The sequence below is a fragment of the Triticum urartu genome, chromosome 7, assembly GCF_003073215.2.
Source record: "Triticum urartu cultivar G1812 chromosome 7, Tu2.1, whole genome shotgun sequence".
NCBI classification, from domain to species: Eukaryota; Viridiplantae; Streptophyta; class Magnoliopsida; order Poales; family Poaceae; genus Triticum; species Triticum urartu.
In genome coordinates this window covers 477968560-477993706 of record NC_053028.1, presented here as the reverse complement: position 1 = coordinate 477993706, position 25147 = coordinate 477968560, and the positions used below count along the sequence as shown (strand labels likewise).

At 45.0% G+C, this 25147-nt stretch overlaps 1 long non-coding RNA gene across 2 annotated transcripts; it reads left to right on the top strand.

Annotated features, from left to right (window-relative positions):
- Positions 1–11362: 11362 nt before the first annotated feature.
- On the top strand, positions 11363–15745 carry LOC125525169. 2 transcript variants are annotated; one of them, XR_007291172.1, is made up of 5 exons: positions 11365–12677; positions 12795–13078; positions 13199–13260; positions 15015–15096; positions 15332–15745. It is a non-coding gene; the product is annotated as an uncharacterized LOC125525169 (long non-coding RNA). The 2 variants fall into 2 exon arrangements; XR_007291171.1 differs by having other exon boundaries at positions 11363–12677; positions 12795–13260.
- The last annotated feature ends 9402 nt before the right edge of the window (positions 15746–25147 follow it).

The following is a 25147-nucleotide window of genomic DNA, read 5'->3' as shown; positions in this document are numbered from 1 at the left end:
GAATTCCCCCATTCGACCAGTCTCATGCACCAGAGCAGGTCTGATTCCGAGTTTTTGCTTGTAATCTGAATTCACTCGCGCAGCTGCCTGTATTACATCGACTGACTTTGCTCTCCTTGCTTTCTTTCAGGCTATTATTGAAATGTATTCAATGCCCAACAGGGAGCAAGAGCAAGTTCTGGAAGGCGAGGCGAGTGGCGGCGAAAGTGGCGAGTGGACCTCCGATGGTGAAGGGGATGGAGGAAGCGACGACTCAAGTGATGGAGAAGAAGTCGAGTCGCCCCCTCGCAGGGAGAGGCGATCCAAGCTTGACCAAGAACGGCCGAGTGCCCGCGACAAGGCAACTGCTCAGGCTGGTCAGTCTTCGAAGCATCCTCGGATCTCTTCACCAACCCCGACTGAGAAGGCACCAAAGCACCCCAAAGTTGCAGAGCCGAGGACTTGGAAGGCGTTGCCGAAGATCAAGATTGATATCCCCGTCGCCTCCGCGTGAGTGTCTCTCTTTTTATTCACTCGACGCTTCGCGCTGTTTTGTTTTCCTTGTTTTAACTGGACGAACTTTGGAATTGTCAGCGCTGCCACTTCCGGGACCTCAGCTTATAGGGATGATGATGAGGTGATGGAGGATGCGGTCACTTCTAATCCGGGTATGATTTCTGCCATACTATCTTTATTCGGTCGATTCAACTGCAATGTGCATCATTGGGTGACGTGATTTTGGCAATTGAACTTTGCACAGCTCCCAACATTATTGACCTCCCTGATGATGATGAAGAGCCCGAGAGGCCTTTGACGAGGAATAATAGGCGAGCTCCTATAAGTGAGGCGCTACAGTCAATGCCGAGGGCGGAACCAGTCGTTCAGGACACTGGCGACGTCAATCGGGGTTCTGTTACCTTCGCCGAGCCACTGTCGAGTGCCTTGCCTTCTTCGTCGATTGCTCGGACCTCTGTCGACCCACCTTCAGTTTTTGCGACCCATCATGTCCCAGAGGACGAGGTGAATGTTGTTAGGGAAGCCATACGCTAGGCGGCCGTTATGATGGAGAAGATGAAGATGGTGCAGGACGCCAGCCAAGCCGCCTATGATGCCAACTCGGCTCTCCAGAGCAACGTTCAGGTTAGTTGGTCGCCGCTTGTTCTGTTAGGATATGCTACCTGAAGATTCTTTCCAAAAATCTTTGCATCTGTACACCCACTGGGTGCGTCGATTGAATTTTTGGACTAGTGGGGGCACGCTAAGTGCACCCACTGGGTGTAGTCCCCGAGACTACGGTGGACTGCTGGCAGTCGGCTGTAGTCTTTGTATTTTGCTGAATGTATAAACTAAACTGGTAGTTTGTCTCTTCCACTCGGTCTGGTTGAGTGGGATCAGAACTGGTGGGGGCACGCTAAGTGCACCCACTGGGTGTAGTCCCCGAGACTATGGTGGACTGCTGGCAGTCGACTGTAGTCTGAGTTCTACTTTCTCTCTTTCTGCCTCTTTTTTTTGGACTCGACTTCGGTGGGCCGGTCGAGTGGGATCAGAACCGGTGGGGGCACACAAAGTGCACCCACTGGGTGTAGTCCCCGAGACTATGGTGGACTGCGGGCAGTCGACCGTAGTCTTAGTATTTATTGCCTTTGTTGTTTTTTGCTGTAAAAATAACTTCTCCCCTTTGATTTCAGAAATCTTGTGATCTTGGACCTCGCTTTGCTGACTTGGAGAAGCAGCAGATTCAACTGAACCTTGACTTGGAGCTGGCCAGGACAGAGCTGCAAAAGGTCAGAGACGGCGCCGCAGGTAAGACGAGTTTGTCGACTGGTCAGTTTTAGGCTTGAGTACCCTTCTGCTATTTCTGAATCAATCATCATTTCTTTGCAGAAAAACTGAGAGAAGCTCTGGCGAAGAAGGATCAGGATTTGGCCGCTGCTCGTAAGGAGGCTGACGACAAGACCGCTCTGGCCGAACAGAAGCTGGCTTTCGGTCGGCCAGTTGGAAGAAGAGAATACCAGGTTGAAGACCGCTCTGAATGACTCCAACAAGGAGTGCTCGCGCTGGAAGAAGGCGAATCTTGTCCAGGGCGAGAAAATGGAAGGCATTGCTCGCAGGAGGGATGATCTGGAGAGCTATCTGAGAAGTCTTGCCAAGAAGTTGTTCATCAAGCTTGAAGGTGCACATTCTGTTCCGACTGACTTTTTTTGTGTCGACTCAGTGTACGAAAATTGACTTATCCTTGGATCGTGAATGCAGAGTTTTGCTAGAACTTTGAAGAGGAGACTGGGCGGATCGAACCAGGTTTGGATCCAATCAACTCTCCCGTGAAAGATGAAACTGCCATGAATCTGCTCCGTCTGGAATCTTGCATCGACAGTGCCGTGGACTACTTGGCTCGACTGAAGGTCGCCATGTCGCGGATTGACCCGGCACTTTGTCCAGAGGCTGTGCTCCAAAATGATATTGAGTCCCTGATGACTCGATTAAATGAAATCCCCGACCGAGTGCAGGAGTGGAAGAAGTCTGCTGCTCGGTGTGGTGCTGACATGGCTCTGTCTTTGGTTCGTGTCCACTGCAAGGAGGTGTGACAGGACAAACTGGCAGCAATCAAGGTCGCCAACACCCAGAAGCATGACTTCCGAACCTTTATGGAGACTTTCAACGCTGCAGCCACTCGGATAGCCGACGGCGTCGACCTGGATGAGTTCGTCGAGCCTGCCAGCCCTCCTCCCGCGGAGTGAACAAACTCTTATGTCCCACCTTAAATTTGCCTCGGAATGCCGAGTGGTTTCTATAACCATTAAACTTTTTCGGGCTGCATGCCCGAGTACTTTGATCTGTGATCTGGAACCTTTGGAATTTACCTGAACTTGGTTTACCGTTGAATGTCTTTATGAATCTCCTGCTGAGTGAACCCATTCTTCATCCGAGACAACTTTTGCATTCGCAGCGCAGCTCCGAAGGAGAGGGAAGCAGTCGACCCATGTCTTGTATTTGTGGCGAAGCTCCCCAGGGGAAGGCGGCGGTCGACCCACACCTTGTTACTGTAGAGTGGGACAGAGCGCACATTGTATTTGTGGCGAAGCTCCCCAGGAGAAGGTGGCAGTCGACCTGCCCCTCGTCGTCCTTGAGGAATGAGATGTATTTCGTACTTAGGCGATTTCTGGACTGCAGCTAAGCCCCCGAGTGGGAGGATTGCTCTCCACTCGGTAGGATTTTTTCAAACTTAGGCGAGTGTCGGACTACAGCTAAGTCTCTAAGTGAGAGAACTTAGGCGAGTACTGGACTGCAGCTAAGCCCCCGAGTGGGAGGATTGCTCTCCACTCGGTAGGATTTTTTCAAACTTAGGCGAGTGCCGGACTGCAGCTAAGTCTCTAGTGAGAGAACTTAGGCGAGTACTGGACTGCAGCTAAGCCCCCGAGTGGGAGGATTGCTCTCCACTCGGTAGGATTTTTTCAAACTTAGGCGAGTGCCGGACTGCAGCTAAGTCTCTAGTGAGAGAACTTAGGCGAGTACTGGACTGCAGCTAAGCCCCCGAGTGGGAGGATTGCTCTCCACTCGGTAGGATTTTTTCAAACTTAGGCGAGTGCCGGACTGCAGCTAAGTCTCTAGTGAGAGAACTTAGGCGAGTACTGGACTGCAGCTAAGCCCCCGAGTGGGAGGATTGCTCTCCACTCGGTAGGATTTTTTCAAACTTAGGCGAGTGCCGGACTGCAGCTAAGTCTCTAGTGAGAGAACTTAGGCGAGTACTGGACTGCAGCTAAGCCCCCGAGTGGGAGGATTGCTCTCCACTCGGTAGGATTTTTTCAAACTTAGGCGAGTGCCGGACTGCCGCTAAGTCTCCAGTGAGAGAACTTAGGCGAGTACTGGACTGCAGCTAAGCCCCCGAGTAGGAGGATTGCTCTCCACTCGGTAGGATTTTTTCAAACTTAGGCGAGTGCCGGACTGCAGCTAAGTCTCCAAGTGAGAGAACTTAGGCGAGTCCTGGACTGCAGCTAAGCCTCCGAGTGGGAGGATTGCTCTCCACTCGGCAGGATTTTTTCAAACTTAGGCGAAACGGATTCGCAGCTAAGCCCCCGAGTGGGAGGCTGGCTCGCCACTCGGTAGGAAACTCTTTTTACAAACTTAGGCGAATCAGATTCGCAGCTAAGCCACCCACTGGGGGATTTCTTACGCAAACAAAAACAATAATAATCACTGGGAAAATTATAACGCTCTTGTCTTTGATAAATAAACTACATGAGTTTTTCTTATTACATCTCATCCGAGTGAGAATTTAAGTATAAAAGGGGCGGAGTAGCTCTGCATTCCAGGCTCGTGGCTCATCAATCTGAAGATCGACATTGTAGAGGTGGTATGCCCCATTGTGGAGGACTCTGGTGACTATGAAGGGGCCTTCCCAAGTAGGAGCGAGCTTGTGTGGTTTCTGCTGATCCACTCGGAGGACTAAGTCTCCTTCTTGGAAGACTCGGCTCTTCACGTTTTTGGCATGAAATTGACGCAAGTCTTGCTGATAGATGGTCGATCGAATCAAGGCCATTTCTCTTTATTCTTCTAGGAGGTCGACTGCGTCCTGCCGGGCTTGTTCTGCTTCATCTTCTGAGTAGAGCTCGACTCTGGGAGCGTTGTGAAGCAGGTCACTCGGTAAGACTGCCTCGGCTCCGTAGACCAGAAAGAATGGGGTTCTTCCGGTCGATCGATTCGGGGTTGTCCTCAATCCCCAAAGGACTGATGGAAGCTCGTCGACCCATGCGCCTGCTGCGTGCTTGAGATCACGCATCAATCGGGGTTTCAGTCCTTTGAGAATTAGGCCGTTTGCCCTTTCTGCTTGCCCATTCGACTGGGGGTGAGCGACCAAAGCATAGTCGACCCGAGTGCCCTGAGAGGCGCAAAAGGCCCTGAATTTGTCGGAATCGAAGTTTGACCCGTTGTCGGTGATGATGCTGTGTGGAACTCCATATCTGAATATCAACTCTCTGATGAAACTGATAGTGGTGCAAGCATCAAGATTCTTGATAGGCTTGGCTTCAATCCATTTGGTGAACTTGTCGACTGCTACCAGCACATGAGTGAAGCCGCTCCTGCCTGTTCTCAGTGGTCCAACCATGTCCAGCCCCCAAACAGCGAAAGGCCAGACGAGTGGATGGTTTTCAGGGCTAACGCGGGCTTGTGCGGCATATTGGAGTAATACTGACATCCTTCACATTTGTCGACTATCTCTTTTGCCATCTCATTGGCTCTTGGCCAGTAGAACCTAGCTCGGTACGCTTTAGCCACAATGGTCCGAGAGGACGCATGATGACCACATGTCCCCAAGTGGATATCGTTAAGGATCATCTGACCTTCTTCTAGTGTAATACACTTCTGGCCGACCCCTGTCGCGCTTTCTCTATATAACTGTCCCTTTATGACTGTAAAGGCCTTGGATCGACGGACGATCTGTCGAGCCTCTTCTTCGTCTTCTAGGAGTTCTTTTCTTAGGTTGTACACGATGTACGGTTCTGTCCAGACGGGAGTGATAACCAAGACTTCCATGATCAGGTCGACCATAGCCGGAACTTCAACTTCAGTCGGATCCGTGGCGCTTTTTGGTTGCGGGGCCTCTTTAGTGAAGGGATCCTCCTGGACTGATGGTGTGTGGATGTGTTCCAAAAACACATTGCTGGGAATGGCTTCTCTTTTGGAACCTATTTTTGCCAGATCATCAGCTGCTTGATTTTTCAGTCGGGGTATGTGATGAAGCTCTAACCCCTCGAATTTCTTCTCCAGCTTTCTCACTGCATTGCAATAACCAGTCATGGCTGGACTTCTGACGTCCCATTCCTTCATCACTTGATTGACCACCAAATCTGAGTCGCCATAGACCATGAGGCGACGGACGCCGAGTGAAATGGCCATGCGCAACCCATATAAAAGTGCTTCGTATTCTGCCTCGTTGTTAGAGGAATCAAAGTGGATTTGAAGAACATATCTGAGTTTATCTCCTCTGAGGGAGACCAACACCACTCTGACGCCGGAACCATTTAGCATCTTGGAACCGTCAAAGAACATGGTCCAATGCTCCGAGTGAACCTGAGTCGGCAGTTGCTGTTCAATCCACTCGGCGACGAAATCCGCGATTGCCTGGGACTTGATAGCTTTATTTGCCTCAAACTTGATATCTAGAGGAAGGAGTTCAATCGCCCATTTTGCCACTCGACCAGTTGCGTCCCTGTTATGCAAGATCTCTGACAACGGAGCGTCGCTGACGACTGTAATGGAGTGATCAGAGAAATAGTGGGAAACTTTCTTTGTGGTCATATAAATCCCATATACGAGTTTCTGATAATGAGGATATCTTTGCTTCGATGAGGTCAAGACTTCAGAAATATAATACACTGGGCGTTGAACTTTGAAGGTTTTCCCTTCTTCTTCCCGCTCGACCGTAAGTACCATACTGACGACTTGTCCTGTGGCTGCAATATAAAGCAGCAAAGGCTCCTTGCTGATTGGGGCAGCAAGCACCGGCTGGGTGGAGAGCAGAGCTTTGAGCTCTGCGAACGCTACGTCAGCTTCAGGAGTCCACTCGAACTTGTCAGACTTCTTCATCAATCGGTAAAGAGGCAATGCCTTTTCACCGAGACGAGATATGAATCGACTTAGGGCGGCCAAGCAACCAGTAAGCTTCTGAACATCGTGCACTCGCACAGGACTTTTCATTCGGAGTATAGTACCGACTTTTTCTGGATTGGCGTCGATTCCCCGTTCGGAAACGATAAAACCAAGTAACTTTCCACCAGGAACCCCGAATGTGCATTTTGATGGATTAAGCTTTATATCAAACCTTCTGAGATTGGCAAAGGTTTCAGCAAGGTCAGTCAGCAGGTCAGAACCCTTCCGTGACTTGACCACAATATCATTCATGTACGCCTCCACATTCCGACTGATTTGGGTGAGCAAACACTTCTGAATCATCCTCATGAATGTGGCTCTGGCATTCTTGAGGCCGAATGGCATGGTAACATAACAAAAGCACCTGAATGGAGTGATGAAAGCTGTTTTGATCTCGTCAGGCCCATACAGACGGATCTGATGGTACCCGGAATAGGCGTCTAAAAAAGACAGTCGCTCACATCCCGCAGTCGAGTCGACTATCTGGTCGATGCGGGGGAGAGGAAAATGATCTTTCGGGCAGGCCCGATTGATATGTTTAAAGTCAATGCACATGCGAAGTGACTTGTCCTTCTTGGGGACCATGACAACATTGGCGAGCCACTCGGAGTGGTAGATTTCTCGGATGAACTCCGCTGCTAAGAGCCGGCCACCTCTTCGCCAATGGCCTTTCTCTTCTGGACGGCGGACCGTCGAAGATGTTCCTTGACAGGTTTTACTTTTGAGTCGACTCTTAGGCAGTGCTCAGCCAGCTCCCTGGGAACACCCGGCATGTCAGAGGGCTTCCATGCGAAAATGTCCCAGTTCTCACGGAGGAACTGGATGAGCGCTTCTTCCTATTTGAAGTCGAGTGTTGTCGAGATATGAGTTGGAGCAGCGCTGGGGTCGGTCGGGTGGATGTGAGCTGTCTTCGTATCGCCAGTCGACTGAAAAGCTGACTCCGTAGCGGGCTTCTTGGCTCGCAACAAATCACTCGGGTCTACAGTCTTCTGGTATTCCTGCAACTCCACCACTGCCATCTGAGCATCGGCGATCTTCGAACCTTTCTGGAAACATTCTTCCGCTTTCTTCCGATTGCCCGTAATAGTGATCACACCTTTGGGGCCAGGCATCTTCAATTTGAGATACACATAACACGGTCGGGCCATGAAGCGTGCATAAGCCGGCCTGCCCAAAATAGCGTGGTAGGCACTCTGGAAGTCTACAACTTCAAATGTCAACTTCTCTTTGCGGTAATTCTTGGAATCACCGAAAACCACATCAAGAGCAATCTGGCCGAGTAATTCAGTCTTCTTCCCAGGAATGACTCCATAGAAACTCATGTTGCTGGCACTGAGTCTGGACATCGAAATGCCCATCCCTTTCAATGTCTCAGCATACAATATGTTCAAACCACTGCCACCATCCATCAAGACTTTGGTCAGTCGAGTGCCTTCAACCACTGGGTCGACCACCAGAGCTTGCCTCCCAGGGGTGGCAATATGCGTTGGGTGATCGGACTGGTCGAACGTGATGGCAGTCTGGGACCATTTCAAATAACTTGGTGTCGCCGGAGCAGCCATATTCACCTCTCGGTTGATGACTTTCAGTCGACTTTTGCTCTCAACATTAGCAAAAATCATCAGGGTGGAATTGACTTGAGGGTATCCGTCGTCACTGTCCTCTTTGTCCTCGACCTTGTCCGACTCCATTTCTTTGGGCTGCTTGCCCTGGAACTGCTGGATCAAGAGTCGACACTGTCGAGTGGTATGTTTCGGGTAAATGAAATTACCCTCTTCATCTTTCTTTGTGTGGACGAGACATGGCAAGTCCAACACATCATTTCCTTCCTGGTCTTTAACCTTTTGGGGGTTCCAAGGCCCTTTAGGTTTCCCTTTAAACTTTCCTTGGGTTAAAGCCAAGGCTTCCCCGGGAGCCGCTGGCTCGGCTTTCCGCTTCTGTTTCCGATTGGAATTACCTCCGGTTTCTTGGGCGACTGACTTGAGCTTGCCACTCCTGAGTCGATCCTCATCTTCACCATTAGCGTACTTGGTGGCAATCTCCATCATCCGATTTAGGGACATATCCCCGGTTCGACCGAATTTCAAATTCAGTTCTCTGTACTTGACACCTTCCTTGAAGGCACAAACTGCTTGGTGGTCAGGCACATTCTCCATCGAGTGGTGTAACGTGATCCACCTCTGGATGTAATCCCTCAAAGTTTCATTCGGCTTCTGCACGCAAGACCGCAGTTCCGTCAGCCCTGCCGGTCGCTTGCATGTGCCTTCAAATGTGGTGACAAACACTCGGGAGAGATCTTCCCAAGTGTAAATGCTGCTAGGTGCTAACTGGTTCAACCACGCTCTGGTCGAGCCCTCCAACATGAGAGGCAGGTGCTTCATGGCCACTTCATCATTGCCGCCACCAATCTGGACGGCCACTCGGTAGTCCTCAAGCCAAGTATCGGGCTTGGACTCGTCAGTGAACTTACTGACTCCAGTCGCCAACGTGAAGTTGGGAGGAATCACAGCGGCCCTGATGGCTCTACTAAAGCACTCTGGCCCCGAAACATGTACTCTGCTGCTGGTAGGTGCATCTCTGTCGTGACCTTCTCGGTGAGCCCTGTTCCTGTCGACCAAACCCTGGACGAGAATGGATCTCGCGTCAAAGCCTGGCCCTCTGGGGTCGACTGGAATCCTTCGCCACCACTATGAGGGCGCCTGTCATCCTGCTGGCGAGGCACATACAACCCGCTCCTTGGGGGAGGCGTGGGCACTCGACGTCGACCGTCACGATCGACTCGGTGATCATACTACTCATGGTTCCCATACTGGTCACGCCGGTCTCCACGTCCCTCATGCCTCGGGGGCGATCTCGGGCTGTGAGCCGACTGGACTGTGTCCGCGGCAACGGACCTGCTGTGAATCCTGTTCCGCGACTGAGAAACAGCGGAACTCTAATCTCCTGCTGCCCGGAGTAATGCTCTGATCTGCAGCAAGCCTCTGCCAGCCTCCGACTGGGAAGGCTGAATCGACTCCGCTATACGGGCCGCAGCTGCTAAATTCTGAATTGGAGTTCGATATACCTGCGGGGGCGGGAAGAGCTGGCGTCGACTGGATTCGGGAACCCGTTGTCGCGCACGCTCGTCGAGTGCTCACTGGAGGTTCTCCAGTCGAGTGCGCTCGGCCAAGTTTATCAGGCGCGCGTCCTCCAAGGCGCGAGCCTCGGGGGTTTCTCCAACGATAGGAGTGTGCAGTGCATCCATGTTCCGGCGGCGAAGTTCTTCTCTCTGCAGCGACGTGAGAGGCTCGGGAAGATACTCCTCATGGAGACGCGACGGGTCGCCTCCACCCGCGCCTCCGTCGGTGCGGGGAAAACCGGGAGGACTGGGTGGTCCATCGACCATCAGAACCTCCGCCGTTGGATCGCTGCTGTCGCACTTGGATGCGGTCTCTGTGGAGCCAGTCGACAGGTCGAACAGGCCGTAGAGGGATTCGTCGGGCACGATCGCCGCAACTTGAGGGGTGGCCGACTGACGTGCCACCGCGTGCCTCACCCACCGCTGAAGTCTCCACCGACCGGAGCGCTTGCACCGGCGGGAAACAGGGAGGGAGGACAACACAGGAGCCGACCGGTAGGGGGTCGACGGTTGCCGCAGGAGAACGCCACGGACGCACGCGCTAAAGTGCGTTGCACCGCGAGTAGGAAGTGCGTCCACGTCGAGCGGAGCCTCCTGGAGCCAAGCAGAGTCGTCGACGACGAACGTGAGCGCGCTGAGACGGATCTCGCGGCCCTCCACCGAAACTCCGCCGAAAACCATGATGATTCGGGTCGGAAAAGGTCGCAACTCCTCCAACAAACGCTAAAACACCTGCCCCATGGTGGGCGCCAACTGTCGTGGTTCTAAGTCTGACAGTAGTGTAGGGGGGTAAGTATGAAGAGGCAAGATCTTAGCTATGGAGAAGTTGTAAGCACGCGAGGTTTACGAGTTCAGGCCCTTCTCGGAGGAAGTAATAGTCCTACGTCTCGAAGCCCGGAGGCGGTCGACTGGATTATGTGAGTATGAGTTACAGAGGTGCGAACCCTTGTCTCGGAGGAGGGGGTGGCTTATATAGAGTGTGCCAGGACCCCGACCAGCCTATGCTACAAAGGGTTCAATGTACATTAAGGCGGGGCGTTACTGGTAACGCTAGTAATAAAGTGCTATGATGACCATAAAAGCTATTTAATGACCGACCGTTAGCGTGCGGAGTGACTTTAGGTCTCCTGGCCGTCGAGTGGTTGGATCTTGGTCGAGTGATTGGTTCTTGGTCGAGTGTCTTCGAGTCTGTCGAGTGGAACACCTTCAAGTCGATTGAAAGGTGATTTCTTTTAGAGATGTCCTTGGGTAGGGCAGTTAGGACAGATCCATGACCCTACCCTAGATACATAGCTTCATCAGCGTGCCTGCTCCCGGGCGCGCCCCCATCCTCATGGGCCCCTTGTGGCTCCCTTGACCGACTTCTTTCCCCTATATATATATCCATATTTAAAAACAATAATGAGGCTAGCCAACTCACCTCTAGAAGGCTCCCCCGATTGAGGCTTCATCGGCTGTCCGAACTGCCTTTCTGACGTGTTTAAGCCGTTGAATCTTCACTTGCAGTTAAATTATTTTCACTTCACGGTTTATTTTTCTGTCCAATGACTGGTGGACTCGTCTCGTGTCTGTATTGACTGGGTAAGCGGCGCCGGGTGAGAGAGAATTTGTCCCATCCGCGCGCCGCGCCCGCACCCAACGCAACACGATCCCCTCGCCCCGCACGCCGTGGACACTTCGGTCCCCTCATCCCGCACGAACCCTAGGAGAGAGAGATAGGAAGATGAGAGGGAGAGAAAGGGGAGAGGAGAGGAGAGGGAGGTCCGGCAGCGGACGGGAGAGGGTGACCGGCCGGCGTCGGCCTACACCGGCGAGGCGTCGGCCTGCGCCCCTCCTCGCGCACGAACCCTAGCTGAGAGACAAAATGAGGGGGAGAGAGAGAAGGAGGGAGAAAGAGAGAGGAAAGAGGAAAGGGAGGTGCGGCAGCTGAAATGAGAGAGGGTCATCGGCCGGTGCCACAAAGGACGGGCCCAACCTGGACGCGACTTGGAGGTTGGCGGCGGCTCGATCCACTCCTGGATCGGGAGCTGCGACGAGGCTGGGGCTCGGGCGCGTTGTACGGGAGGCTGCACTCCGCCTCTTCCTCATGGTGCGGCGGACGACGGCTCTTGCGGTCGTGCGGCTGAAGGCGGCCTTGGTTTGCTGCTTCGTTAGCTCTTCTTCTTCACTTCCTTAATTCCCAGGACAACCATTTTGTTGCTTCCTGTACAAATAGAGTGTGTTAGACTTTCTCTTTGTTTGTCTCATCCCCTTCTTAAGTGACTGGTTCCTGCACGGTTATTGGCTTCTCCAATGGATCATGTAGGTAGAAACTAAAAAGAACTGGATAATTTCTTTTTCCCTTCTTTTAATTTCAATAGGATTCCCGAGTTCAGAATTGACAATTCATATCAGTATTCGGTACAGAGCAGATCAATTGATTTTCATAAAAACGCATATTAGAATTATCATTGGATTGGTTTTCAAGTGCCTTTATTAGACATATAGTGCAGAGGGAGTAAATTAGTTTCACAGAATGTTTCCTTGGATTTTAGTTGCACTTCATTCTGTTGTTTCGGTCTTTGTACATTCAGATGCTTTTTAATTCAAAAGGAAACAACTCACAGAGGTTATGTACGGGAGGCTACACTCTGCCTCTTCCTCGTGGTGCGGCGGATGGCGGCTCTTGCGGTCGTGTGCTGACGACGGCCTCAGCGGGTGGGCGGCCAGTGGCGGTGCCAGGGGTTAGCTGTGTAGGCAACTGACTACACAACATTTTGGCATGCATTAGTAGACATCAAGCAAAAACCAGTTTTCACACAAGCATAAGTATTTGACATCACAACTTTAAATTGACATCACAACGTTGAACTCTTGGCTTCGCCACTGTGGGCGACTACACTTGCAGCTGGCGCTCTACCCATGGATTCCGGCATTAGCTCGAAACGCTCAGGTGGGAAATTAGAAACCCTTCTATTTATATATTTTAGGACAGCTAATGGATAAATCTCGATTTGAATTGTTAGTTGCAAATTTGTTCTTTTGCTCATGATGTGATTTCTTTTGCTAGGACAAATTAGGTCTCGGCCAATGGTGGAGAAGACGGAGTACAGGGATGAGCCGCTCGAGCACTGTTTGATGGGATGTTCGCGCGCAAGATGCAGAAGTTCGCCAGAAGGAAGAAGAGCTGGGCGTCGAGGAGGAGAAGAAGGTGGTATGCGAGGTGCTTGCAGGCCCAGCAGCAGGAGGCCGTCCTTGAGGTGCTCCTGTGGATGGTCCATTCCGGCGCTGGGCCTACGTGTTCAATGCTGCCCTCACCATCCCCTTCTTCCATTGGCTCATCGGCCCGTCAGAGTTCAGAGATCTAATACTCCGCACTGCCTCCCGTCCATTTTCATATATATATATATATATATATATATATATATATAGGTTTATCATCACCCCATAGATCATGTGTTGTTGATTGACCAGGTTATTGAGGTGGAGGTCAACGGGGTGAGGCAGAGAAGTGGAGTGCTCATAAAGAAACGAAGGTATGTATGAATATGATGGATGCTTCCATTGCCAACTAATGAAATGCATGTCTCATGCACGCGCGGCTGCTGCCTGGACTCGTCGCTGCCGCCGCCTCCAGTCGCTTCTGCCTAGGCATCCCGTCGCTAGCAAGTTAATTTTGTTCCGGTCCCAGCTGTCCTCTTATCCTCCGTGCTTGATTGCTACAGGTTCTTGTTGTGTGTGTGCTTGCTGACTTAGTGTTGTGTGTGTCCGCGCACCCATTGTATTTTTTTGCTGGCTTGCCGTTGCGTGCATGATTGTTGTGGCTGGCTTGGTGGTAGCATCATACATACTTGGTCGTAGCGCTCTCTTGCTAGCTACAAGTTCTTGTTGTGTGTTTGGTTACTACTGGCTTAGTTACGTGTATGTGTCTGGGCACCTGTTGTGTTATTTTGCTGGCTTGCTGCTGCGTGCATGATTGTTGTGACTAGGCTCTGGTTGTTCGGTGTTGGGCTGTTGATGGCATCCGACCTGCTTCAAAAAAAGGAAAGAAAGCAAGCATTTGTTTATAGAACAAATATATTGAAAAAAATTCCATGGAAAGCGTGCATATTTAGCAAGGAAAAGGAGTCTAGAGAGCCTTAGATTCTTGTTATGTGTTGATTTGCAAAATTTCTGCAGCTATATATTTGCTCAATCCAAAAGACATATTTTACTCAACCTTCAGTATAATGTATTTCTAATTGTTCATAACTCCTGAAATTTTTGTTATGATTTTGCAAGATTTTGAAATTATTGTATTTCAAAATTGTTATACTGATTCCTCGATGCTCTGTTCATGGCTTTGTTCTTATTTTATCCTTCTCTCTTTGCTTTTTTTCTTTCCTACAAGAAGATGCCGAGTCACGTAATATGTTCAAAGAAGAGATAACCTGCATTTTATGAATGCTTTCTTCTTTCTTCATTGTTGCTTAAAGTTAGTGAATTCAGTTAAGTTGTATTGAGCAGCTTCATACGCATGGTTTCTCCATCTACACATCTTACTCAGTCACGAGGCCATTAAGGTCTTTTGCCTTCTATAAAAAGGGAGATGCCATTTAGACCTTACTCTGTCCAACTTGATCTTTAACTTTTTTTAGGAAAGGCCATCATGGCTAGCTTTATTGAATTAAAACACGCTTACATCATCCAACTTGATCTTTAACTTGCTACTACTGTTTCTAAGCATTTTCCCAAGCATTGTTTTATTTTCTTATGAGAATGAGCTCACCTTATTCAGTGGGTGTGCCAAGTAAAAAAAATTAGAAACTGAGCAATTAGTTCCACTCTTAAATTTTGTACAGCAGTCCAAATTGTCCAATAAATCATTTGTTAGCAGGGTCAAATTATAGAAGTTGAATCAGTTGTTCCAAATTACCCAGCGAGACTTATTCCATTTGTTTATCCTTTTGGCCTTTTAATCAAGAACAACGTTCAGAGCTTACATGGTTGTCGAAATTTAGTTCTGTAAAAGAGGAATATTGATATCATGCAATGATCAGTGCAGGTTAGGATAGTTATGGAGTTCTTCCTCAGTTTTCACTGAGCAAAGATTGAATCTATGTGATTTGTTCTAATACCAAGTAAATCTTGATATGCATTTGTTACACATGTTTTGGTCCTCGATAACATTATTAACCCATAATGTAAATAAATCTGATGTATGATGATTTTCAGTGAGATATCCTTTTATCTCCAGACATTTCTTTCATATAGTGGATATACAAAATAAACTGTATGATCTGGACTGTAGGAGCAACTGTTGCTATTGGGACTGGTGCTTGTGCAGTTGTTGCAGCTGTTCTTGAGGGCCGAGCTGAACATATTTGAAAAAGGTTTGTGCTTTATCTTTTTTTCTTTTGATGACAAAATAACCTCTCGTTTCGAAATATTTAGTGCGTCGTCATGGCCTTTCTTAAGGGTGTTCAGGCATTTTTTTCTCCTTCTATAAATTAGTGGTCTTTTATTCGTGTTGCAAACCCCAATATGGCATCTCGCCATTCCCCACGATCCACATGTTAACTATGGATTTATTTAATGATAATATGATATCAACTGGATTTTCTTCAGGATATTCTGACACCTAATAAGGATCAAGAAAACAACAGAGATGCTAAGAGGCAACCTTTTGGGGTTAAGGATATAAACAACAACAGGGCTTATGAGACCGAAGAGAGCTCAAGTGGTGTCTTTTGATTCTTGAAGGCCTGCACTTTCCTGGTGGAGTAGCAACAAAATAATTCAGAGGCTTTAAAGCTAATGCACTTCACGTAGTTAGGATCAATTCTTTGTTTCGGTTTGAAATACTCCCCAGTTCCTCCTATTTGATTGATTCATCTGATGGACATTTTGTCAGGCAAATATTAGGCAAAGGATATGTACCTTTTTTTAATATAGAAGGGTCTAATTCTTATCGTGCGTACTTGCTCAAATAAAAGATTATTGAAAATATGTATATTTTCAACCCGATGTGGTTTTGAATTAGACTCCACGCTACCAAAGTAAAATGTGCATGTACATCTTATTGTAGACAACAAACCTATATTTCTAATTGAAGGGGATTAAATTTGTTACCGATTTTTATCGAGAGAGACAGCATTTCAAAACACTTCTATCTTCATTTTTCATACCAATGAATATTTTTTTTGTTTCGACTTTCACTCTGCTATTAAAATAAATCAACTATTTTAAGATAAACCGACTATATTATATCTTTTTTTCTTAGGTTTCTTATCTTTTCCCCTCTTTTTTTCCAAAAAATATATGCATGCCTAAGTTTTTCATCATGATAACCATGTTTTCAAACTTGCTAAAAAAATACAACTATGCCAACTTTGCTTTCTCATCATAGTGCATGTTTTCAAACTTGCTAAAAAAATACAGCCAAGCCAGCTTTACTCTCTCATCATCCCAAGAAATATATGCATGCACAATTTTTTTATCATGATAACCATCATTTCAAACTTGCTAAAAAAATACAACCATGCCAACTTTACTACCTCATCATAGTGGCCATTTTTTCAGATTGAACATATTCATATTATGCAAAATTTCCCTTTTCCCAAACTATTATTAAACAACGCAATTAACATGTTTACAAAATACCATGGTTTAGTTCAAGGTTCTTACATCATGAAACTATTTTCATCGACAACATGTCTTCAACGGGTCTCTGCGCCATTTGGCGCAATGGGTCAACTAGTACCCTGAAAACATCTAGAGGCAGAATAGATCGGGAGTTCCGCCTCCAGAAGCCTCCGTAGCCGCCGGAAATCAATCTAGACCCATTCCGGCACCATGCCGGAGGGGGGAATCCCTCTCCGGTTGCCATCTTCATCATCCCGGCGCTCTCCATGACGAGGAGGGAGTAGTTCACCCTTGGGGCTGAGGGTATGTACCAGTAGCTATGTGTTTGGTCTCTCTCTCTCTCTCTCGTGTTCTTGAGGTGGCACGATCTTGATGTATCGCGAGCTTTGCTATTATATTTGGATCTTATGATGTTTCTCCCCCTCTACTCTCTTGTGATCAATTGAGTTTTCCCTTTAAAGTTATCTTATCGGATTGAGTCTTTAAGGATTTGAGAACACTTGAGGTATGTCTTGCATGTGCTTATCTGTGGTGACAATGGGATATAACGTGATCCACTTGATGTATGTTTTGGTGATCAACTTGCGAGTTCCGTGACCTCGTGAACTTATGCATAGGGGTTGTCACACGTTTTCGTCTTGACTCTCCGGTAGAAACTTTGGGGCACTCTTTGAAGTTCTTTGTGTTGGTTGAATAGATGAATCTGAGATTGTGTGATGCATATCGTATAATCATACCCACGGATACTTGAGGTGACATTGGAGTATCTAGGTGACATTAGGGTTTTGGTTGATTTGTGTATTAAGGTGTTATTCTAGTACGAACTCTATGATAGATTGAACGGAAAGAATAGCTTCATGTTATTTTATTACGGACTCCTGAATAGATCGATCAGAAAGGATAACTTTGAGGTGGTTCCGTACCCTACTATAATCTCTTTGTTTATTCTCCGCTATTAGTGACTTTCGAGTGACTCTTTGTGGCATGTTGAGGGATAGTTATATGACCCAATTGTGTTATTATTGTTGAGAGAACTTGCACTAGTGAAAGTATGAACCCTAGGCCTTGTTTCCTAGCATTGCAATACCGTTTACGCTCACTTTTATCATTAGTTACCTTGTTGTTTTTATATTTTCAGATTACAAAAACATATATCTACCATCCATATTGCACTTGTATCACCATCTCTTCGCCGAACTAGTGCACTTATACAATTTACCATTGTATTGGGTGTGTTGGGGACACAAGAGACTCTTTGTTATTTGGTTGCAGGGTTGTTTGAGAGAGACCATCTTCATCCTACGCCTCCCACGAATTGATAAACCTTAGGTCATCCACTCGAGGGAAATTTGCTACTGTGCTACAAACCTCTGCACTTGGAGGCCCAACAACGTCTACAAGAAGAAGGTTGTGTAGTAGACATCAAGCTCTTTTCTGGCGCCGTTGCCGGGGAAGTGAGTGCTTAAAGGTATATCTTTAGATCTTGCAATCGAATCTTTTTGTTTCTTATTTTAGCACTAGTTTAGTTTATAAAAGAAAATTACAAAAAAATGGAATTGAGTTTGCCTCATATGCTTCATCTTTTTAATATCTTTCGTGAGAATGATGGAAAGGAAAATTGTGCTCAAATGCTAGAAGAAGAAGTCTCTAAAATGTTTGGCACTAAATCTTTGAATGATGAGCATGATTGTAATGTTGTTAGTATGAACTCCTTGAATATCCATAGTATTAATGATGATTGCACTAGTCATGATGAAAATGTCTCTTATAAGCATGTCAACTTTTGTGGAGTGCATAGAGTTTGCAAGTACACACCAATTAGGGAAAATAGATTTTGCAAGAGGCATAAGTATTTGGAAACTAAATGGTTGCAAGAGAGGCTAGATGTTAGTGCTGAAAATTTAAAATATCTTAGCCATACTTGTGAACTTTGCAATGAACATGGTCATTTAAATATCAAATGCAAATTGTTTCATGATCGAATCATGTCCAAAAATTGTGATGACTTGATTTCCCTTGCACATCATAATGAACTTAGTTTGCTTTTGGGTTATGAAGAAATGAAACGTCAAACTAAGCATATTCCAGAATATAACCTTGAGAGATTCCTCGATATTGATCTAGAAGAAATTTATATGTATTGTGCGGTGAATTGCATTGAAAATCCTTATATTGCCAATTACATAAAGAAAAGAAAACAAATAGAAGATGAAGAGAATACTAATGAAAGTGAAGAGACTTCCCAATATTCTCCTATTATTTCTTATGATGAATCAGGTAACGAGGAGGAGCCTTCTATTCAACCAATCTCATTAATAAGGAGCTCCAAAAAGAGGATTGAACCCACACATGATGTGAAGAAGAAAAAGAAAAGACGAAGAAGTAAAGGTAGAAAGGTATCTCTCCCAAATGATGTTGCTCCTATTTCTCATTTGTGATAATGATAATTGCTATACTATTGGTGCTATCCATACTATTAATGATGAGAGTGATTATACTTATGATATGAAAAAGCCCAAGCTTGGGGATGCTATGTTTGATGAAGATGATGTTTTGAGAATATATTTGCTGCAATTAATGTTTGTACCAAGCTTGGGGATGCTACGTTTAATGAATATGATATTTTTAGTCTCCTAAGTTTTGATATGCAAATTTATAATGATGATAGCATGCCTCCTACTTATGATGATTATATTGATGAAAGTGGGTTTGGAAGAGTGTCAACTTTAGGAACTAATGGTCCCACTATTTTGGAGGATGTTGAATCTTATTATGATAATTATGAAAGTGGATTTGGAGAGGTCATGACTTTATTTAGTGATGATTCCACTATCTTGGAAGAGGTTTCAATCGATTTTGATGAGAACAAAGTTCCTACTTATGATAATTATTGTGATGATACATATGCTATAAAAAGTAGTGATGATTATATTTATAAAACTTGTCAAGATTATGATTACCCTTTTTCTGAACATTACTCTTTTAATGTGGAAACTATTTATAGTATTCAAGTCTCTTATGATACTCCCACTATTCCGATTGAGAAGAATTTTGCTTATGTAGAGAGTAGTAAATTTTCTATGCTTGTAGAACATGAAAAGAATGCTTTAGGTGCTGGTTATATTGTTGAATTCATTCATGATGCTACTAAAAATTATTATGAGGGAGGAATATATGCTTGTAGGAATTGCAATAATAACAAGTTTCCTCTCTATGTGCTTAAAGTTTTGAAGTTGTGCTTGTTTTGCCTTCCTATGCTAGTTGATTATTGTTCCTATAAGTTGTTTGCTCACAAAATCCCTATGCATAGGAAGTGGGTTAGACTTAAATTTGCTAGTCATATTCTTCATGATGCTCTATTTATGTTTCAATTCTTACCTTTTATGTGAGCATCATTGAAATCATCATGCCTAGCTAGAGGCGTTAAACGATAGCGTTTGTTGGGAGGCAACCCAATTTTATTTTTGTTCCTTGCTTTTTGCTCCTGTTTAGCAATAAATAATTTATCTAGCCTCTGTTATGATTGAGTTTTATTGTTTTAATTAGTGTTTGTGCCAAGTAGAACCGTTGTGAAGACTTGGGGAAAGTCTTGTTGATCTTGCTGTAAAAAGCAGAAACTTTAGCGCTTACGAGAATTGCTGCCATTTTTTTATTGGAGAGTGCTATTTAGTTAATTTTTTTTGCAAATTATTAATAGATAAATTACTCACGTCCAACAATTTATTTTAGAATTTTTGGGGTTCCAGAAGTTTGTGTTGGTTACAGATTACTACAGACTGTTCTGATTTTGACAGATTCTATTTTTTCATGTGTTGTTTACTTATTTTGATGAATCTATGGCTAGTAAGAGAGTTTATAAACCATAGAGAAGTTGGAATACGGTAGGTTTAACACCAATATAAATAAAGAATGAGTTCATTACAGTACCTTGAAGTGGTGTTTTTTTTGTTTTGCTAACGGAGCTTACGAGTTTTCTCTTAATTTTTTTGTTGTGAAGTTTTCAAGTTTTGGGTAAAGATTCGATGGACTATGGAATAAGGAGTGGCAAGAGCCTAAGCTTGGGGATGCCCAAGGCACCCCAAAGTAATATTCAAGGACAACCAAAATCCTAAGCTTGGGGATGCCCCGGAAGGCATCCCCTCTTTCGTCTTCGTTCATCGGTAACTTTACTTGGAGCTATATTTTTATTCACCACATGATATGTGTTTTGCTTGGAGCATCATTTTATTTTCTTTTGTTTTGATTGATGTTTGAATAAAATACCAAGATATGAAATTCTTAAATGTTAGAGAGTCTTCACATAGTTGCATAATTATTTGACTACTCATTGATCTTCACTTATATCTTTCGGAGTAGTTTGTCATTTGCTCTAGTGCTTCACTTATATCCTTTTAGAGCACGGTGGTGGTTTTATTTTATAGAAATAATTGATCTCTCATGCTTCACTTATATTATTTTGAGAGTCCTTTAGAACAATATGGCAATTTGCTTTTAGGCATAATAAAAACTTTCATATTAGTGCATTGAATACTAAGAGAAGTTTGATACTTGATGATTGTTTTAAGATATGGAGATAGTGATATCAAAGTTGTTCTAGTTGAGTAGTTGTGAATTTGAGGAATACTTGCGTTGAAGTTTGCAAGTCCCATAACATGCACGTATGGTAAACGTTGTGTAACAAATTTGAAACATGAGGTGTTATTTGATTGTCTTCCTTATGAGTGGAGGTCGGGGACGAGCGATGGTCTTTTCCTACAAATCTACCCCCCTAGGAGCATGCACGTAATACTTGGTTTTTGAGGACTTGTAGACTTTTGCAATAAGTATGTGAGTTCTTTATGACTAATGTTGAGTCCATATACGTACTCTCACCCTTCCATCATGGCTAGCCTCTTCGGTAGCGTGCATCGCCCTTTCTCATCTTGAGAGTTGGTGCAAACTTCGCCGGTGCATCCAAACCCCGTGATATGATACGCTCTATCACACATAAACCTCCTTATATCTTACTCAAAACAACCACCATACCTACCTATTATGGCATTTCCATAGCCATTCCGAGATATACTGCCATGCAACTTTCGAGCGTTCCGTTTATTATGACACACTCCATCATTGTCATATTGCCTTGCATGATCATGTAGTTGACATCGTATTTATGGCAAAGCCACCATGCATAATTTATCATACATGTCACTCTTGATTCATTGCCCATCCCGGCACACTGTCGGAGGCATTCATATAGAGTCATATCTTGTTCTAGTATCAAGTTGTAATCATTGAGTTGTAAATAAATAGAAGTGTGATGATCATCATTAATAGAGCATTGTCTCAAAAAAAGAGAAAGGCCAAATAAAAAAAGGAAGGCCCAAAAAAGGGAAAAAAGAAAAAAAAGGAAAAAAGAAAATAAAAAGGGGCAATGCTACTATCCCTTTTCCACACTTGTGCTTAACAGTAGCACCATGATCTTTATGATAGAGAGTATCTTGTTTTGTCACTTTCATATACTAGTGGGAATTTTTCATTACAGAACTTGGCTTGTATATTCCAACAATGGGCCTCCTCAAGTGCCCTAGGTCTTCGTGAGCAAGCAAGTTGGATGCACACCCACTTAGTTTCTTTTGTTGAGCTTTCATACATTTATAGCTCTAGTTCATCTGTTGCATGGCAATCCCTACTCCTTGCATTGCCATCAATTGATGGGCATCTCCCTAGCCCATTGATTAGCTGCGTCGATGTGAGACTTTCTCCTTTTTTTCTTGTCCACATAACCCCCTCATTATATTCTATTCCACCCATAGTGCTATATAGGCTCACGCTCATGTATTGCGTGAAAGTTGAAAAAAGTTTGAGATTACTAAAGTATGAAACAATTGCTTGGCTTGTCATCGGGGTTGTGCATGATGAGAGCATTCTTGTGTGACGAAAATGGAGCATGACCAAACTATATGATTTTGTAGGGATGAACTTTCTTTGGCCATGTTATTTGAGAAGACATGATTGCTTAGTTAGTATGCTTGAAGTATTATTATTTTTATGTCAATATTAAACTTTTGCCTTGAATCTTATGGATCTGAACATTCATGCCACAATAAAGAAGATTACATTGATGATTATGTTAGGTAGCATTCCACATCAAAAATTCTGTTTTTATCATTTACCTACTCGAGGACGAGCATGAATTAAGCTTGGGGATGCTTGATACGTCTGCAATGTATCTATAATTTTTTATTGTTCCATGCTATTATATTATCTGTTTTGGATGTTTATGGGCTTTATTATGCACTTTTATATTGTTTTTGGGACTAACCTATTAACCCAGAGCCCAGTGCCAGTTTCTGTTTTTTCCTTTGTTTCAGTGTTTCACAGAAAAGGAATATCAAACGGAGTCCAAACGGAATGAAACCTTCGGGAGCGTGATTTTTCGAACGAACGTGATCCAGGAGACTTGGAGTTGAAGTCAAGGAAGCTTCGAGGTGGCCACGAGGTAGGGAGGCGCACCTGCCCTGCTGGGCGCGCCCCCACCCTCGTAGGCCCCTCGTGGCTCCCCTGACCGACTTCTTTCGCCTATATATATATCCATATACCCTAAAAACATCGGGAAGCAGAATAGATCGGGAGTTCTGCCGCCAGAAGCCTTCGTAGCCATCGATAACCAATTTAGACCCGTTCCTGCACCCTACCAGAGGGGGGAATCCCTCTCCAGTGCCCATCTTCATCATCCCGGCGCTCTCCATGATGATGAGGGAGTATTTCACCCTCGGGGCTGAGGTATGTACCAGTAGCTATGTGTTTGATCTCTCTCTCTCTCTCATGTTCTTGAGGTGGCACGATCTTGCTGTATCGCGAGCTTTGCTATTATATTTGGATCTTATGATGTTTCTCCCCCTCTACTCTCTTGTGATCAATTGAGTTTTCCCTTTGAAGTTATCTTATCGGATTGAGTCTTTAAGGATTTGAGAACACTTGAGGTATGTCTTGCATGTGCTTATCTGTGGTGACAATGGGATATAACGTGATCCACTTGATGTATGTTTTGGTGATCAATTTGCGAGTTTCGTGACCTCGTGAACTTATGCATAGGGGTTGTCACACATTTTCGTCTTGACTCTCCGGTAGAAACTTTGGGGCACTCTTTGAAGTTCTTTGTGTTGGTTGAATAGATGAATCTGAGATTGTGTGATGCATATCGTATAATCATACCCACGGATACTTGAGGTGACATTGGAGTATCTAGGTGACATTAGGGTTTTGGTTGATTTGTGTCTTAAGGTGTTATTCTAGTACGAACTCTATGATAGATTGAACGGAAAGAATAGCTTCATGTTATTTTATTACGGACTCCTGAATAGATCGATCAGAAAGGATGACTTTGAGGTGGTTCCGTACCCTACCATAATCTCTTTGTTTGTTCTCCGCTATTAGTGACTTTCGAGTGACTCTTTGTGGCATGTTGAGGGATAGTTATATGACCCAATTGTGTTATTATTGTTGAGAGAACTTGCACTAGTGAAAGTATGAACCCTAGGCCTTGTTTCCTAGCATTGCAATACCGTTTACGCTCACTTTTATCATTAGTTACCTTGTTGTTTTTATATTTTCAGATTACAAAAACATATATCTACCATCCATATTGCACTTGTATCACCATCTCTTCGCCGAACTAGTGCACCTATACAATTTACCATTGTATTGGGTGTGTTGGGGACACAAGAGACTCTTTGTTATTTGTTTGCACGGTTGTTTGAGAGAGACCATCTTCATCCTATGCCTCCCACGGATTGATAAACCTTAGGTCATTCACTTGAGGGAAATTTGCTACTATCCTACAAACCTCTGCACTTGGAGGCCAAACAACGTCTACAAGAAGGTTGTGTAGTAGACATCACAAATCCTTTGTTTTGTTTTTGTTGTGGTATTCGAGTTGCTTCAATGTCAAGTGTTGATTCCATACCTTTCCTAAGCAATGCTCTCATATTTCTATGAGATTATTAATCCTTCTTGATCATCAAGGTTGTCATCTCAATTCTATTTTCAACCAGTATGTTTCTCTTCAAGTGGATCTGATCATTTCTACATTTGCAAGGTCAATTCTAAGTCTTCTCAACGGTGTTTGTTTCATCCGTGCCAAGTTGTCTTTGTTTCCCCCCCCCCCCCCCCTTCAAGGAATCAGATTTCTTATTCAAGTATCCTTTTATTGATGGGAAGCCTCTCCATTCTTTTCCGTCAATGTTCTTATCCGATGATTCTCAGGAAGATACTAACAGAGCTTCAAGTTATCATTATTTGTTCTCTTTTCTTTTTCGGTGGATTCAATTCAATCTTTCGTGTCGAGCATAGTCCTTTCATTTGTCCAATGCTTTCTCATGTAGGTGCACCTCTCAACTATCCACCTCTCACTTTTCATTTGTTTTGGAGTACTGAAGATATCTCAGAAGATTCATATTTTCATTCCTAATCTGTTCAAGATATCTTGAGGGTGTTATCTTATTCAAGCCATTTAAATCAACCGGTGCAATCTCCCTTTCAAGTAATCGTTCAACGGTGTATTTTTTGAGTGGGCCCTAACCCACAGGTCTTTTCTGAGGATCTTACCTGAGTCTTCTAATTTTCCGGAGTTATTTTCAAATTCATTGCAAAGTTTGACGTAAGAATGAATTGTCATCAGTCATATGTCTTTCTCCAAGATCTTTCACATTCTTTTCATCATTGGTCCAACCTTTATGTTCTTCATTCCAAAGTGCCTCAATAATTCATGGTGGCGTATCTCGTCGTCATTCTCAGATTTTGAAGACCGAAGAA